Source organism: Zonotrichia leucophrys, chromosome 2, assembly GCF_028769735.1.
Source record: "Zonotrichia leucophrys gambelii isolate GWCS_2022_RI chromosome 2, RI_Zleu_2.0, whole genome shotgun sequence".
Lineage (NCBI taxonomy): Eukaryota > Metazoa > Chordata > Aves > Passeriformes > Passerellidae > Zonotrichia > Zonotrichia leucophrys.
The window spans coordinates 23,356,252-23,368,453 of NC_088171.1; positions in this window are offsets into that span (position 1 = coordinate 23,356,252).

Genomic DNA, 12,202 nt, shown 5'->3' on the forward strand with positions numbered 1-12,202 from the left:
TTTGTGGCAAACATGGTTTAGTTCAATATTGGTGAATCTAAGTTCATATGTACCTTTTAATTTATGTTTATGTACCTGTTTCAAATTCAGTGTATTAATCAGCCTATATACTATTACAATACATTAATTGAATGTGTGTGCACATTTTAGGCACTTACTTGTATAACACTAATTAGTTTTATAAAACTGTACATCATTAAATGCTTGAATGTATGCTGTATCTGCCATTGTGTCATATACATCCAGGGTCAAAGGGTAAAAAGGCACAGTACACTCTACAAGAGCTGCTGATAGAAACAGTCAAGGGAAACCATTTTTGTCATGCTACTGAAGAGCCTGGAGCCTCCAAAGGAAAGAAAACAAAGATGTGAAAAGCAAATTGGGCACTTTCATAGTGTAATGAAATTGCATTTTTCCTGACAGTACCTTTAACTGTATATTCTAGCATTCAGAGATTTTTGAAAATGAAGAGAAAGCTTTGGAGGGAGACCCAAGATCCCTGGAAATGCTGATCAAAGACCAAGAAAAGTTCAAGAATAGCAAGGGCATTGAGGAAAGGCATGTATGGGCACACTTTTGCGTAAGAATCCATCATTCTAGTGGCAGTGGCTTTAAAATGTGTCTATAAGGCCTGCAGAGTACTTTTTTCTATTGTTACACATCTCCAATCTATTTGAGAGACACAGAATTGAAACTCTGGAGATATAAATTGTTAAAGGGGCCTAAGGAATTTTATGCCAAATTCATTTGGAGAGATCATATCCAGAATACTCTTCCCAATAAGTGACAGAACCAATCATTGTTCGGGAAGCTAGAGCAAGGGCTGTGTTGGCTATTGTGTAATGCAAATTCCTGTTGACAGCAGCATTTACTGTAAGCAGTCCCTCCCTTTGGCCACTCTTCTCTGTTCTGTCAGTGCTGCCAGTTGTTAAAGATGTGAAGTTCATCAGAGTAGGGCATTGGATCCAGTTGAAAAGTAAAGCAGAGAGAAGAATGATTCAGCCAGGTCCACTCATGGGTCTGATTCACCTGACAGGCAGCATCCTACATATGTCAGTAGAAGGACTCAAAGAGGAATGGTGTAAACAGGCAGCTTAACTTAAACCAGCCCTAAATGAAAAGTTCCAAGTGCTCCTAAAAGTTAAAACTTGCATTATTTCATCCTATGTCAGTGGCAAGAATATTCCCTTGCTTCACTTTTTTGTCATGTTCTTAGTTTTCCATGAATCAGTGGGCAAAAATGTGCTCTAGAAACTGTCATCAAAACCCATATAAAACTGACTGGTGTCTACGTGACTGTGGGCTGTGTGGTTTCGTTTGTAGACATGATGAGCTCACACCTCTCCTTTTCTCCTACATCCAGACTTTCTAGTACTGTCTCTTAACAACAGAAAATGTTGAAATTTTGAAATTCATTTTTGAAATTTATTTTCAAAACTATTTTTGAAATTCAAACTCATTTCTTTTAAACTGATTTTCTTTAAATGCCATTAAAGGAATAATTTAAAAAACCAAAACAAAAAGACCAATTTTTGAAAACACGCTGAACCCACCCCTGAAGAATGTAATCTGCTATTGTTGCTGTAAGTGTCTGGCAATGGCTGATCACTGCCACTGACATTTTTTCAGTAATGCCAGGATTTCTTGATCCCATGAGCATATTCTGTTGCTGATGGCAAAATTAATTTTTATTATTTCTTTTATTCAAACGAGTCTCATTAAATTCAGTTGCCTCAGAGTTCAATTTTTGCATCATTCTTTGAACTTTTCTGTAGATTAAATTTAACACTTGAATGGATGAAGTGAGGCTAATTTATTAAGTAGGCATAATAAGTTTTCAGAGATTTTCAGCTGAAAATACATAAAACCAATCCATGAACCAAACACTGCAAGCATAAAAAAGACCACAGCTACTTTCATTAAAGATGCTACAACAGAAGTTTGAGGTTTTTTTTATTTTTTGTTTCTTTTTTATGTATATTTCCTCTTCATAGCATGAAAGTACATTGCTGAGATAAATGTGCTATATCTTTGACTTGGTTGAAGATGTGTAGTCACTGTGGGACTTGTAGAATACTAATATTGCTACTGATACAAGTATTTGGTCCTTAAATTTCTTTTCTTTTTTTGGTCTTACTACTAAAATAGAAGCGAGGCAAATGTGGGGATTTTTTAATTGGACAGTCAAATTTGTAGTTTGCAGTCATGTGCAGTCTTTATATACATGCTTACAATTTATTGTTGAATGTACTCTACTGAAACGATTTTTCCACATGAATATCTCCATTACTTGGCATGCTGAGAAGGATCTTATTGCTGGACTTAAAGGAATGGCCATTTAACCCACCTCTAATTATTTCTCTGCTTTATTTTTTTTAGTCCTGTGACTCATATATAAAACTGAGTGACAATTGTCTCTTGCCTGTACCTGAGCATGTACCAGAAAAACTTCTGAACAGTGCATCTCATTCATTCAAAAATATTCTAACAGGAAATCCTTAAAAAGAAAATAAACAAGAAGCTGGACTGGGAAAAAAACCAAGCCTGGAAAAAAACTTCCAAATCTCCTCAAGTATCTCTGCAACTATAGTTTAGAAATCTAACAATTGTTAGATGTCACCCATAATTAAAATCATGATTTCCCCCTTATAATGAAAATCATACTTTCCCCCTTCTAATTTCCAACAGACTTTGTACATCTTTATTTATTCACATCATTTTTTTACATCTTTATTTATGCCCTGATAATTAATGAGAGACCAAAGTATATTCTGGGACTATGAAGCTGTGCAAAGAGGCATCAACATGGAACAGGACAATTGGCAATCTGTGAAAAAGAGGAAAGGAGACATTGCAAGCACTCAGATTTTCTTATGAAAGAGTAAAGGAGCCCAGTGGATGTTAAAGGGTAAAAATAAGTAGGTGAAGGATACTGAATGAGATCAATGAACATCATCAAGTTAGTAGGGAATAGAACCCTTAGTAAGAGAGATGGGTAAAATGGATGGATAGAGACCCTTAGTAAGAGAGATGGACAACTTAATGACTGGTGGGACAGTCTGAAAACTCTAAAGTGAATCCTTGAAACAGAGGGAATGGGAGGGTTGGTTATGGAGCTGGCAAATGGAATGAATAATTATAAAGAGTCCGGATTTGTGTAGAGTTTGACCTGCACAACCTATTAAATTGCAAACATTTCTCCAACCCTGAAATACCATTTCAGGCATTTCTGGGGAAATCTGTTCAAAATCTACTGATACAGATGAGCACAAGTGAGGTTTTAAGTGGTTCAGTGACACACCGCTTCTGAAGTTTGGGAAACAAGTCATAGATATTGCTCCACTTTTCATAATGATCTTTTATATAAACTGAGTTATTTTCAAATAACAACAGACTTTGCTGTTTTATTTCCTGGTAAAATGTACATCATGTGCTAAACGAAGGAAAACTCTTATGTAAAACACAATGAAACTAAAGCACCCTTAAACATTACTTATGCAAAATAAGGAACCAGCTGAAACCAGATTTAGATGGTGCATTACTCTAAATTCAGAAAATTCCTATGAACTTTAGTTTTAGCCTTGTGCTGATATCACTATTCTACTTCAAATATTAAACCATCACCATTTGGTTGTTGCAGAGACAAAATTGCCAATTAAATAAATGGGACTTTCACTCAGTTATTCAGAGCAAGATTTGTCCCCTGCAGTCACAGAAATACTTCACGTCTTCACTGTATTGGATGCAATTACCAATAACTTGTTCACCTCCTCCAGTGTTTGGGATAGACCCTATCTTGCCAGGTACTTTCCATCAAGGCAGCCTTATCAAGGGAACAGCAATAAAATTTGTTACCGTTTTTTATTATCAGCCTGCCCTGAAACATTCCAGATCCCAACACAGCAGCTGAGCCATGCAATCTCACAAAGTTTTATTCAGCCCTGTTTAACATCCTTTCTCAGTTATTCCTAAGCACCTCTGCCCTGATTACAGAGAAGGGGCTTGGAGGCCTTGCCCAGCTGTTTATTCTATACCACAAACATCCTCCATTGCTGGGAGCTGGTTTCAGCAGGAAAAGCTGGGCTGCCAGAACAGGAAGTGCACCTGGCTTGCCACAGTGGAGGGGCTGTCACCATTAACCCTGCTGACCTGGTCCCTCTGCCACCCACCAGACTTTCCTTCCTGTTTTCTCCAGAACAAGACCATGGACCTGTGGTGCTGACAGGACAGCTGTGAGGTGCAAATGAGCCAGGGGGCCAGGCAGCATGGAGTCAGAGCTATGGGAAGTGTCTGCCATCTTGGGGTTTGTTCCTGGTGGTGAATACCCTTTTGTGGGTAAAAACATCTTCTCTTTTGCATACTTTTAGTAACAACTGCTGGTTTTATTTTGTGTTTCTTATTTCCTTGTTTTGCTCTTTTAGTAAATTGCTATTTTAATCCATAGTCTGTGCTTCATTGTCCCTCCCTTACCAGAAGGGGCAGGGTAAAGGGAGTGGCATATTTGGAGCACAGTTCCCTACTGGTATCAAAACCAGCACAACGTCCCTGGAAACTCTTCCATAATTGAGTTCTTACACCTTTCTGACACCAAGGTGCTAAAAACATAAGGGAAAATGGGTGGTGGGGAATGCCAATGGTGAGGAAGAGAAAATGAAGTAGGGTAGGTAGGAATGAGATATAGGATGAGTGAATGAAACAGGGGGAAACTGTGAACCTACAGAAAGTTTGGGAGATGAAAGTGGGGTATAATTTAATTATAATTGAATACCCCCTTCTATTCTATTCTATTCATTCTATTCTATTCTATTCTATTCTATTCTATTCTATTCTATTCTATTCTATCCTATGCTATCCTATCCTACCCTATCCTATTCCAACCTTATTTTCCTCCATGCCACCCTTTCTCCACCTTTGATCCCTCCCTAAACATCCCACAGTAACCCTGGCACATTCTTACAATCCCCCTAAAAGAGCAAATAATAATTTTCAGATAATTCTTTCTCCCTTGCAAGTCCCACATCTCTTTAAAAAAACACCCTTTTCAGTTCACATAACATTCAGGAGGAACAGTTTCTTTGTTTGATGACCTGGCAGGTTTTACCCCAGTGACAATGATCTGGTCCTTCCCCTTGGATAGTCTTGTCAGTAGGCAAATTGGCTTCATTTTCATTGATCAGCTTGCTGGTCTTCCTTTGCCTGTTACTGCTCCTCTGACCCTCATTGGGTCTTTGTTTTTGCCACAATCAGGCTTTGATAATTTAACCCAGCAATACAGAGAAGCGCTTCTCACATGAGCAGAGTGTGTGGAGCAGCTGCATGAAAGGAAGAGACTAAAAAGGTGGGAGGTCTTCAAATGAGAGGGGAGAAGGTGGAATGGGATGAAAGAAAGATTTACAAAATATTGAAAACAGTGGGCAAGATAAGCACAGAACTATTTTTAACCAAATCTACCTTACCAGGAATAGAAGGGATTAAAAAGAAATAGTAGGAAAATGGTTTACAACTGATTAAGAATGTGCATCTTCTTGTAGCGAGCAAATTCTGGACCTTGCTGCCACAGAGGACTGTGGAGGCAAACAGAATCAGCAGGTTCAAAAGGAGGTTAGACAAACCCAGAAAAAACAGCCCCTAAAGCAACACCAAAAGGGCTTTGTAGGTATGTACCCTATGACATCACTAGGGTAAATATGGATTTGGGAGGAGAGTACAAAATACAGCAGCCAAGATTGCATACTCTCCTTAAACAGCATTTTGTTTTGCTGCTCTTGAACATGTACTAGTGGGTTAGATAGGCTATTGGTCTGACCAAGTATGGTTTGTTATGCTCCCTTAAATCAAGATTAAATCACTCAGACTAATACATTCCTGTAAGTTTCATGGCTGAAAAACAAATATGTTAGGAATGACAATTTAAATTCTAAAGAAAAAGCTATTGCCTTGATAGATAGTGGAAAACTCCTTAACTCTTAGGATGTGTAGCAACTTGTTGATCTCAGTTTTCATATCTGTGGAATTAACTCCATAATTCTTCACAAGACTGAGAACTCAATTAATATTTCATTGCTCTGTAAACACACAGATTTTCCTTTTACAGTGCTAAGTTGCTACTGAATTATGGTTTCATTTTTGTTTGTCAGGGAATATTTTACAAAGCCAGCATGATCCCATTCATGTTCAGAATCAATTAACTGAAGACCTAATATATCACCAGGTACATGTAATAATGATATTACATTAATATTAATTTTAGTATTAATTAGTCCATTAGTATTAGGTATTTTTATGTTTTCACCACCATAATGATCCATAATACACAGTGTAGTACCTCACCAGTACACACTGGGGGCTGAAATGTTGGAAAGTATCTCTGAGGACAAGGACCTGGGGGTCCTGGTGGGCAACAAGCTGTCCATGAGCCAGCAGTGCCCTTGTGACCTTGCAGGCCAATGGTATCCTGGGGTGCATTAGGAAGGGAATTGCCAACAGGTCAAGGGAGATGATCCTGCCCCTCTACTCAGCCCTGCTGAGGCCACATCTGGAGTGCTGTGCTCAGTTTTGAGATCATCAGTACATGGGAGAAATGGATCTCCTGGGTGGGTCCAGCAGAGAAGAACAAAGATGACAGGGGGACCAGGAGCATCTCTCTTACAAGGAAAGGCTGGGGAAACTGGGTCTGTTCAGCCTTGAGAAGAGACAACTGAGAGGGGACTTCATCCATGAATGTCAGTGTCTGAAAGGAGGGGGTCAAGAAGATGGACCAGGCTCTTCTCAGTGCTTCCAAGAAATAGGACAAGAGGCAATGGGCAGAAACTGATGCACAGAAAGTTCCACCGAAACACGAGGAAGAATTTCTTTAGTGTGCAGGTGACCGAGCACTGGAACAGATTGTCCAGATGTCTGGTTTATCTCGGCTGTTTGAGGGCCTGAAAAGGCCCGAAGTGGCCCTGGGGCAGCCCGCGCATCGAAAGACGAGAAGAGGCTTCAGTTCTTCTTTCTGGTTTTATGTTTATTAATTGTTTATCTAAAAGATGTTCTTTCAGCCGAACAGAGATCTGCTCAGCAGTCAGCCATGGGCACACTGTCTCTCCCTCCGGGGCAGGCACCTATCTTTATACCCATTGTGACGTGTACAATATTTATCATTTTTCCCCAATACCATCTATTCTTATAACTCGGTGTACTCTTAGTAATAACCAATCCAAAAGTGCCACCGTGGCCAAAGAAGATGGAGGAGAGGAGGAAGAAGGAGGGTAGGACACACCCCAATTCCTCCATCTTACTCCTCTAAACCCCCCTGTACATAAATCCTAAACCCTGTGTCTCACCCTCTAATTAGCTAATCTTTCCACCATTCACCCTGTGAAGCCCTCATCCTTGTCATCTCCTGTGTAGGGTTAAAGTCCTGCCACCAGACACTTCTGGCAACATTCCAGGACTCCCGAGCCCCCCCAGGGTCTCGGTGGCTCAGCATCTCAGGACTGAGATCTTGAGATCCGACATCCAGAGAGATTGTGGAGTCTCCCCCACTGGAGATATTCAAGAACCATCTCAACACAATCCTCTGCCATGTGCTCTAGGATAACCCTGCATGGCTTGGATGGTTGGACCAGATGACCCACTGTGATCCCGTCCAACCTAAAACATTCTGTGATCTTGATTTTCGCTCCTGCTCTCAAGAAAAAACAGTGGTCTGCCACTTTGTGAAGGGAAAGAGCTAAAAATGTAAAACACACTAGTCTTAGGCTATCAAATGGCGGCCAAGCCACAATCCAGCCTATGCTTTCCTCAGCTGCTTTAGTATTCAGGCAAGTATTAGTGTCTTTTGAATAATATTTTAGTTTTGCAATATCCATACTTCACTAGGAAGGAGGGTATGTCTGTTCTTCGTCAAGAAGTCAACCAACTGAAAGCTTTGGTCTGGATATAATTGATTGCATTAGAAAAATAATCTACTTTTTCCCTGACTTTGGGTCCAACAGTTAGTGCAGCCATAAGACCACACTTTTAGAACCTACTGTCTCATTTTGTAGATACTTTTAAAGATGAGCAGCCACAAATCAAGAAAAAAAATCTGACCTCTTACTTACATCACAAAGCAAATGGTGTTTCAAGAAGAGGAAAGGTCACACATGACTCTGTTCTCCACATGAAACCAAGAATAAAGGTCCTGAAAGCCCTCAACTGGGCATCACAATAGCTATGGAAAACCATAGTCAGAGAAATCTAGGAAAGGTTTCCTTCCTTCCTTCCTTCCTTCAGCTTCTTTCTGGTGAATAAATTTAATCAGATAGATCATAAAATCAGAAACAATCCTCACTGTTTTTCTTCTTGGATTGCCCTAGAAACAGAAGTGTAAAACTGGATTTTTTTTTTTTTTATGTGGGGGAAAAAGGAGGGGAAGACTAGTCCTCTACTTTAGGTGAATCACCCTTATTTTGTAATTTCTCTTGGGATGAAAGAGATGCATTGTCTTGTTTCACATGACTTGCCAGTATTTCTCAACTATAGTTTATTAAATGTGCTCTATAAAGGCATTTCTTCTCTTTCCTTCACTCTTTCTCTTTTTTCCTTTCCTTTTTCTTTACTACATTCTTCTCTCTTTCTCAAAAGAATATCTAAATAGTTTCATTTTTTTCCATTACTGCTTCTTTTCTTGTTTTTGATTACTGAAATTGAGATCCTACAAGGTCTGAAGAAGTAGTGATACCTGGATAGTTACTGAAAAAGGGACATCACAAACTGATGAAATCTAACAAGTGAAGGAAGAGACTTTAGTTGAGATGCTTACCATTCATTTTTGTTCTTCATTTAATTAATAGTAAGGTGGTGGTATTTTTAATAATCTATTTATTTCAACAAAAACACCCCTTTTTCAAGTAAACAATAACATATCTCTCAGATTCATTTGTCCTTACAAAGAATGGGTAAAAAGTATAAGTTTTATTTTTGGAGTAATTGCAGGCTGCCATAAGAAAAAATTAGCTGGTCTAAATGTTCCTGGCTGGGAAACACTGTATTTTTCTGCGAAGTTATAAAATTAGCTGTATTGAGCATAGTATGCCAAAAATGATTCTATTTGGTTTTGTTGCCCTGATAGGAAGCAAAATTTTATGTGTTTGTTTTCATACTCTTGCCACAAGGAAATCCCCAGGGCTTTGCTTTCCCATTGCTAAGAGGAAGAACCAGAATATCTGTTCCATTTGCCATTTGGAAAGTCCTTTGTTATGTGCTATCCCTTAAAGGAAGAAATATAATGCTGCCCTGGACTTTGCTAAAAAAAACCCACCTGCTAAGAGAAAATAATCTCCTATTTTAACAGATTGTTTAAGATATTCATTTAACAGGCTACCTGAGAACTACACTGACTATGGTACATAATTTGAGAGAACTGTAACTATCCAATTTCATCCTCTTACTACAGAGACATAATCCAATTTTGCTGGGAGCTTAAATATATAAAAGGTATTTTTATACCCTTGCTCTCATGCAAATCTCCATGCAAAATAGGGCCCTCTATGCTTTTCCTGTTTGAACAGATCAGTTACACAGCAATGGAAGGAAGGCTGTAGTTGTTTTAGTCCCAATTTCAAACAAGCATTTTCAAACTGCAATACCTCAAAAAGGTAGAAAGAAAACATAAGAACAAGTTAAATTCATCAAACTGCCTTGAATTTAATTTTTAAATGCACTAGATACCAAGTTAGTGGTGTCTGTTCAACAGCCTGGTAAATGACCACGTCTCAAGAGTTCCCTCACTTACCCCTGTGCCAAAGGCTAAAGTCAGATAGGTTTGCACAGAGCAAGAGGAGAAACAACTGGAGAAGAAATTAGCAACAAAATGACATTGAATTATATCCATGGGGCTGTGGGTTAGGAATGAAGGACCAGGGTCAGAGCTGGCACACCCTACATAGTGCAGGCTGGAGGACAGAACCTGTGATGCTTTCCCATGAAAATGCAGCTAGAGAGCACTCACAAAGCCAAACAGCTGCTCAAAAAACAGGTGACAAATCATGCATTGTTAGTCACATACCTGTGTAGGAAAAAAGCTCCCTACTTGTTAAAGAATCAACACAGACATAATGAGTCCAGAATGAACTCATCTCCTAAACGCTGGAGTCTTCGTTCAAGACTTTATGTTGCGATAATGTTTTAAAAATCCCACAGAAAAGCAATGACAAACATTCCAATTTATAGCCTTCTTATTAAGGCTTTAACTGAAATAAATTAAGAATTATAAGACTCTGACTGCCCTGATTTTGTGTGATACATGATAATTTTGAGGCACATAACTCAAGTGCTCATTTTCATGTAAATACTTTTCTGCTAACAGGAGTCAAATAAAGTAGCATATAAAGAGAATCAGCCACAAATAACGCCTGAAAGAACATTCTGCTCTTTTGTTTTGATATATTTTTTGGCTGGACTAAAATTTTTGAGCTCATACTATTGTAGCTGTACTGGCTACCAAAAAACAAGCCTGGGATAATGACTTTTGAATCAATAGCAAAGGAGAATATTAGAACAAGAAAATTAAGAGCTGAAATGCCAGTTCTCACCATGGAAAGCACCAATTCAGTTCTGAGTGGTCTGTCAATGGATTCACCTTTTTGGTATTTTTCTGTGGAGTAGCAACTCAGTCCTCAGTGTCTGGGAGCTGAAAATGCAGTTTGGAAAATCAAGCAATGTAATTTCCATGCAGCTATTTACAAAATTAAAAATACTTTAAAAGTATATGTTTTCACAATGAAGAAACTTAATTATTTAAAAATTGGGGAGGGTAATGAATGGCATCTGAACTACAGCAGAAAAGTGTCACAGTCATCTTTTCAAATTCTATACGATGGTTGTCATGATTATATGTGGAAACAAATGTTTGTACTGATTGCATGGTTAATTTTGCCAAAGTCCTCTGTCAGTACATTGTAGAAACAAGTCAGCACACACACACAAAAGATGAAAACTGTCACCTTCAGTGTTTAAGAGTTTATGGCTTCTTTTCAATCACCTGTGCATTCATCAGTTTTTACTGCAACATGAGAGACACATTTTCATATGAATTGGTCAGTTTGAAATTCATTAAAAACAAAGAATTGAGGATTATACCTTGTTACATACCCAGCATAATGAAAGGTAGAATTTATTAGGTAAATCAGAAGATGTTAAAATCAGAAACTATGCTTTTTCAGGGAAAAGCTCCATTTGTCTTCAACTGGAAATTTCCATGTCAAATGAGATAGAATTCAGATGTTGGGGCTCAGCTTTGCTTGGATGTGGCTGATCCATCCTTCTTATTTTGACTAACGCTGAAATTAGAGCACAACTCCCACCTCCACAGAGTATACCGGGCACACAGCAAACATGGGGAGTGACCTCCCAGCTAACCAAACCTGGAAAGCTGTTCTGGGCTGCAGGGACACCCAACACCCCCTCACAATTAATTTTGCATGAGAAAGGTGGTGAAAAGCAGCAGTAGGTTGTCCAGGGAGGTGGTGGTCCCCCGTCAGTTGGAAACATTCAATCAGGCTGGACGGAGCTCTTAACAACCAGATCTAGCAGAAGATGTTCATGCTCATTGCAAGGGTTTCAGACTCTGTGACCTTTAAGGGTGCCTTCCAAGCCTGCCATTCTGTGACATATGATGGGACAATTCCACAGCCCTGCAGCTGGCACAGGTTGCCACAGTACCCTTCTGCCAGGAGAGGATAAGGAAAGGTGGCTGGTGAAGAGTTCCTACTGAGGATGGCTGGTTGCTCACAGCAGGTCCTGTGCCAGCAGTCCCCAGGTCCAGCTATGCCTGTGATGGGGGTGTTGCACAGGCCAGAGGGGCTGGAGCACAGTGACAGTGGCCAAAGCTGAGGGCACAGCAGGGCCATCCACAGCCCTTTCTCTACCCCGAGAAAGTGTGATCTGTGACAGCACCGATCTGTGCTGTCACAGATCACAGAAACACAGAAACACAGAATTGCTGAGGTTAGAAGGGACCTCTGGAGATATCTAACCAACACCTGTCAAGGCAGGGTAAGCTGGAGCAGGTTACCCAGGAAAACGTCCAGGTAGGTTTTGAACGTCCCCAGAGGCAGGCTCCACAACCTCCCTGGGCAGCCAGTTCCAGTGCTCTGCCACTCTCAATGTGAAGTGGTTTTTCCTCGTGTTGAGGTGGAAATTTTTGAGTTTTGGTTCATGGTAATTGCTCCTTGTC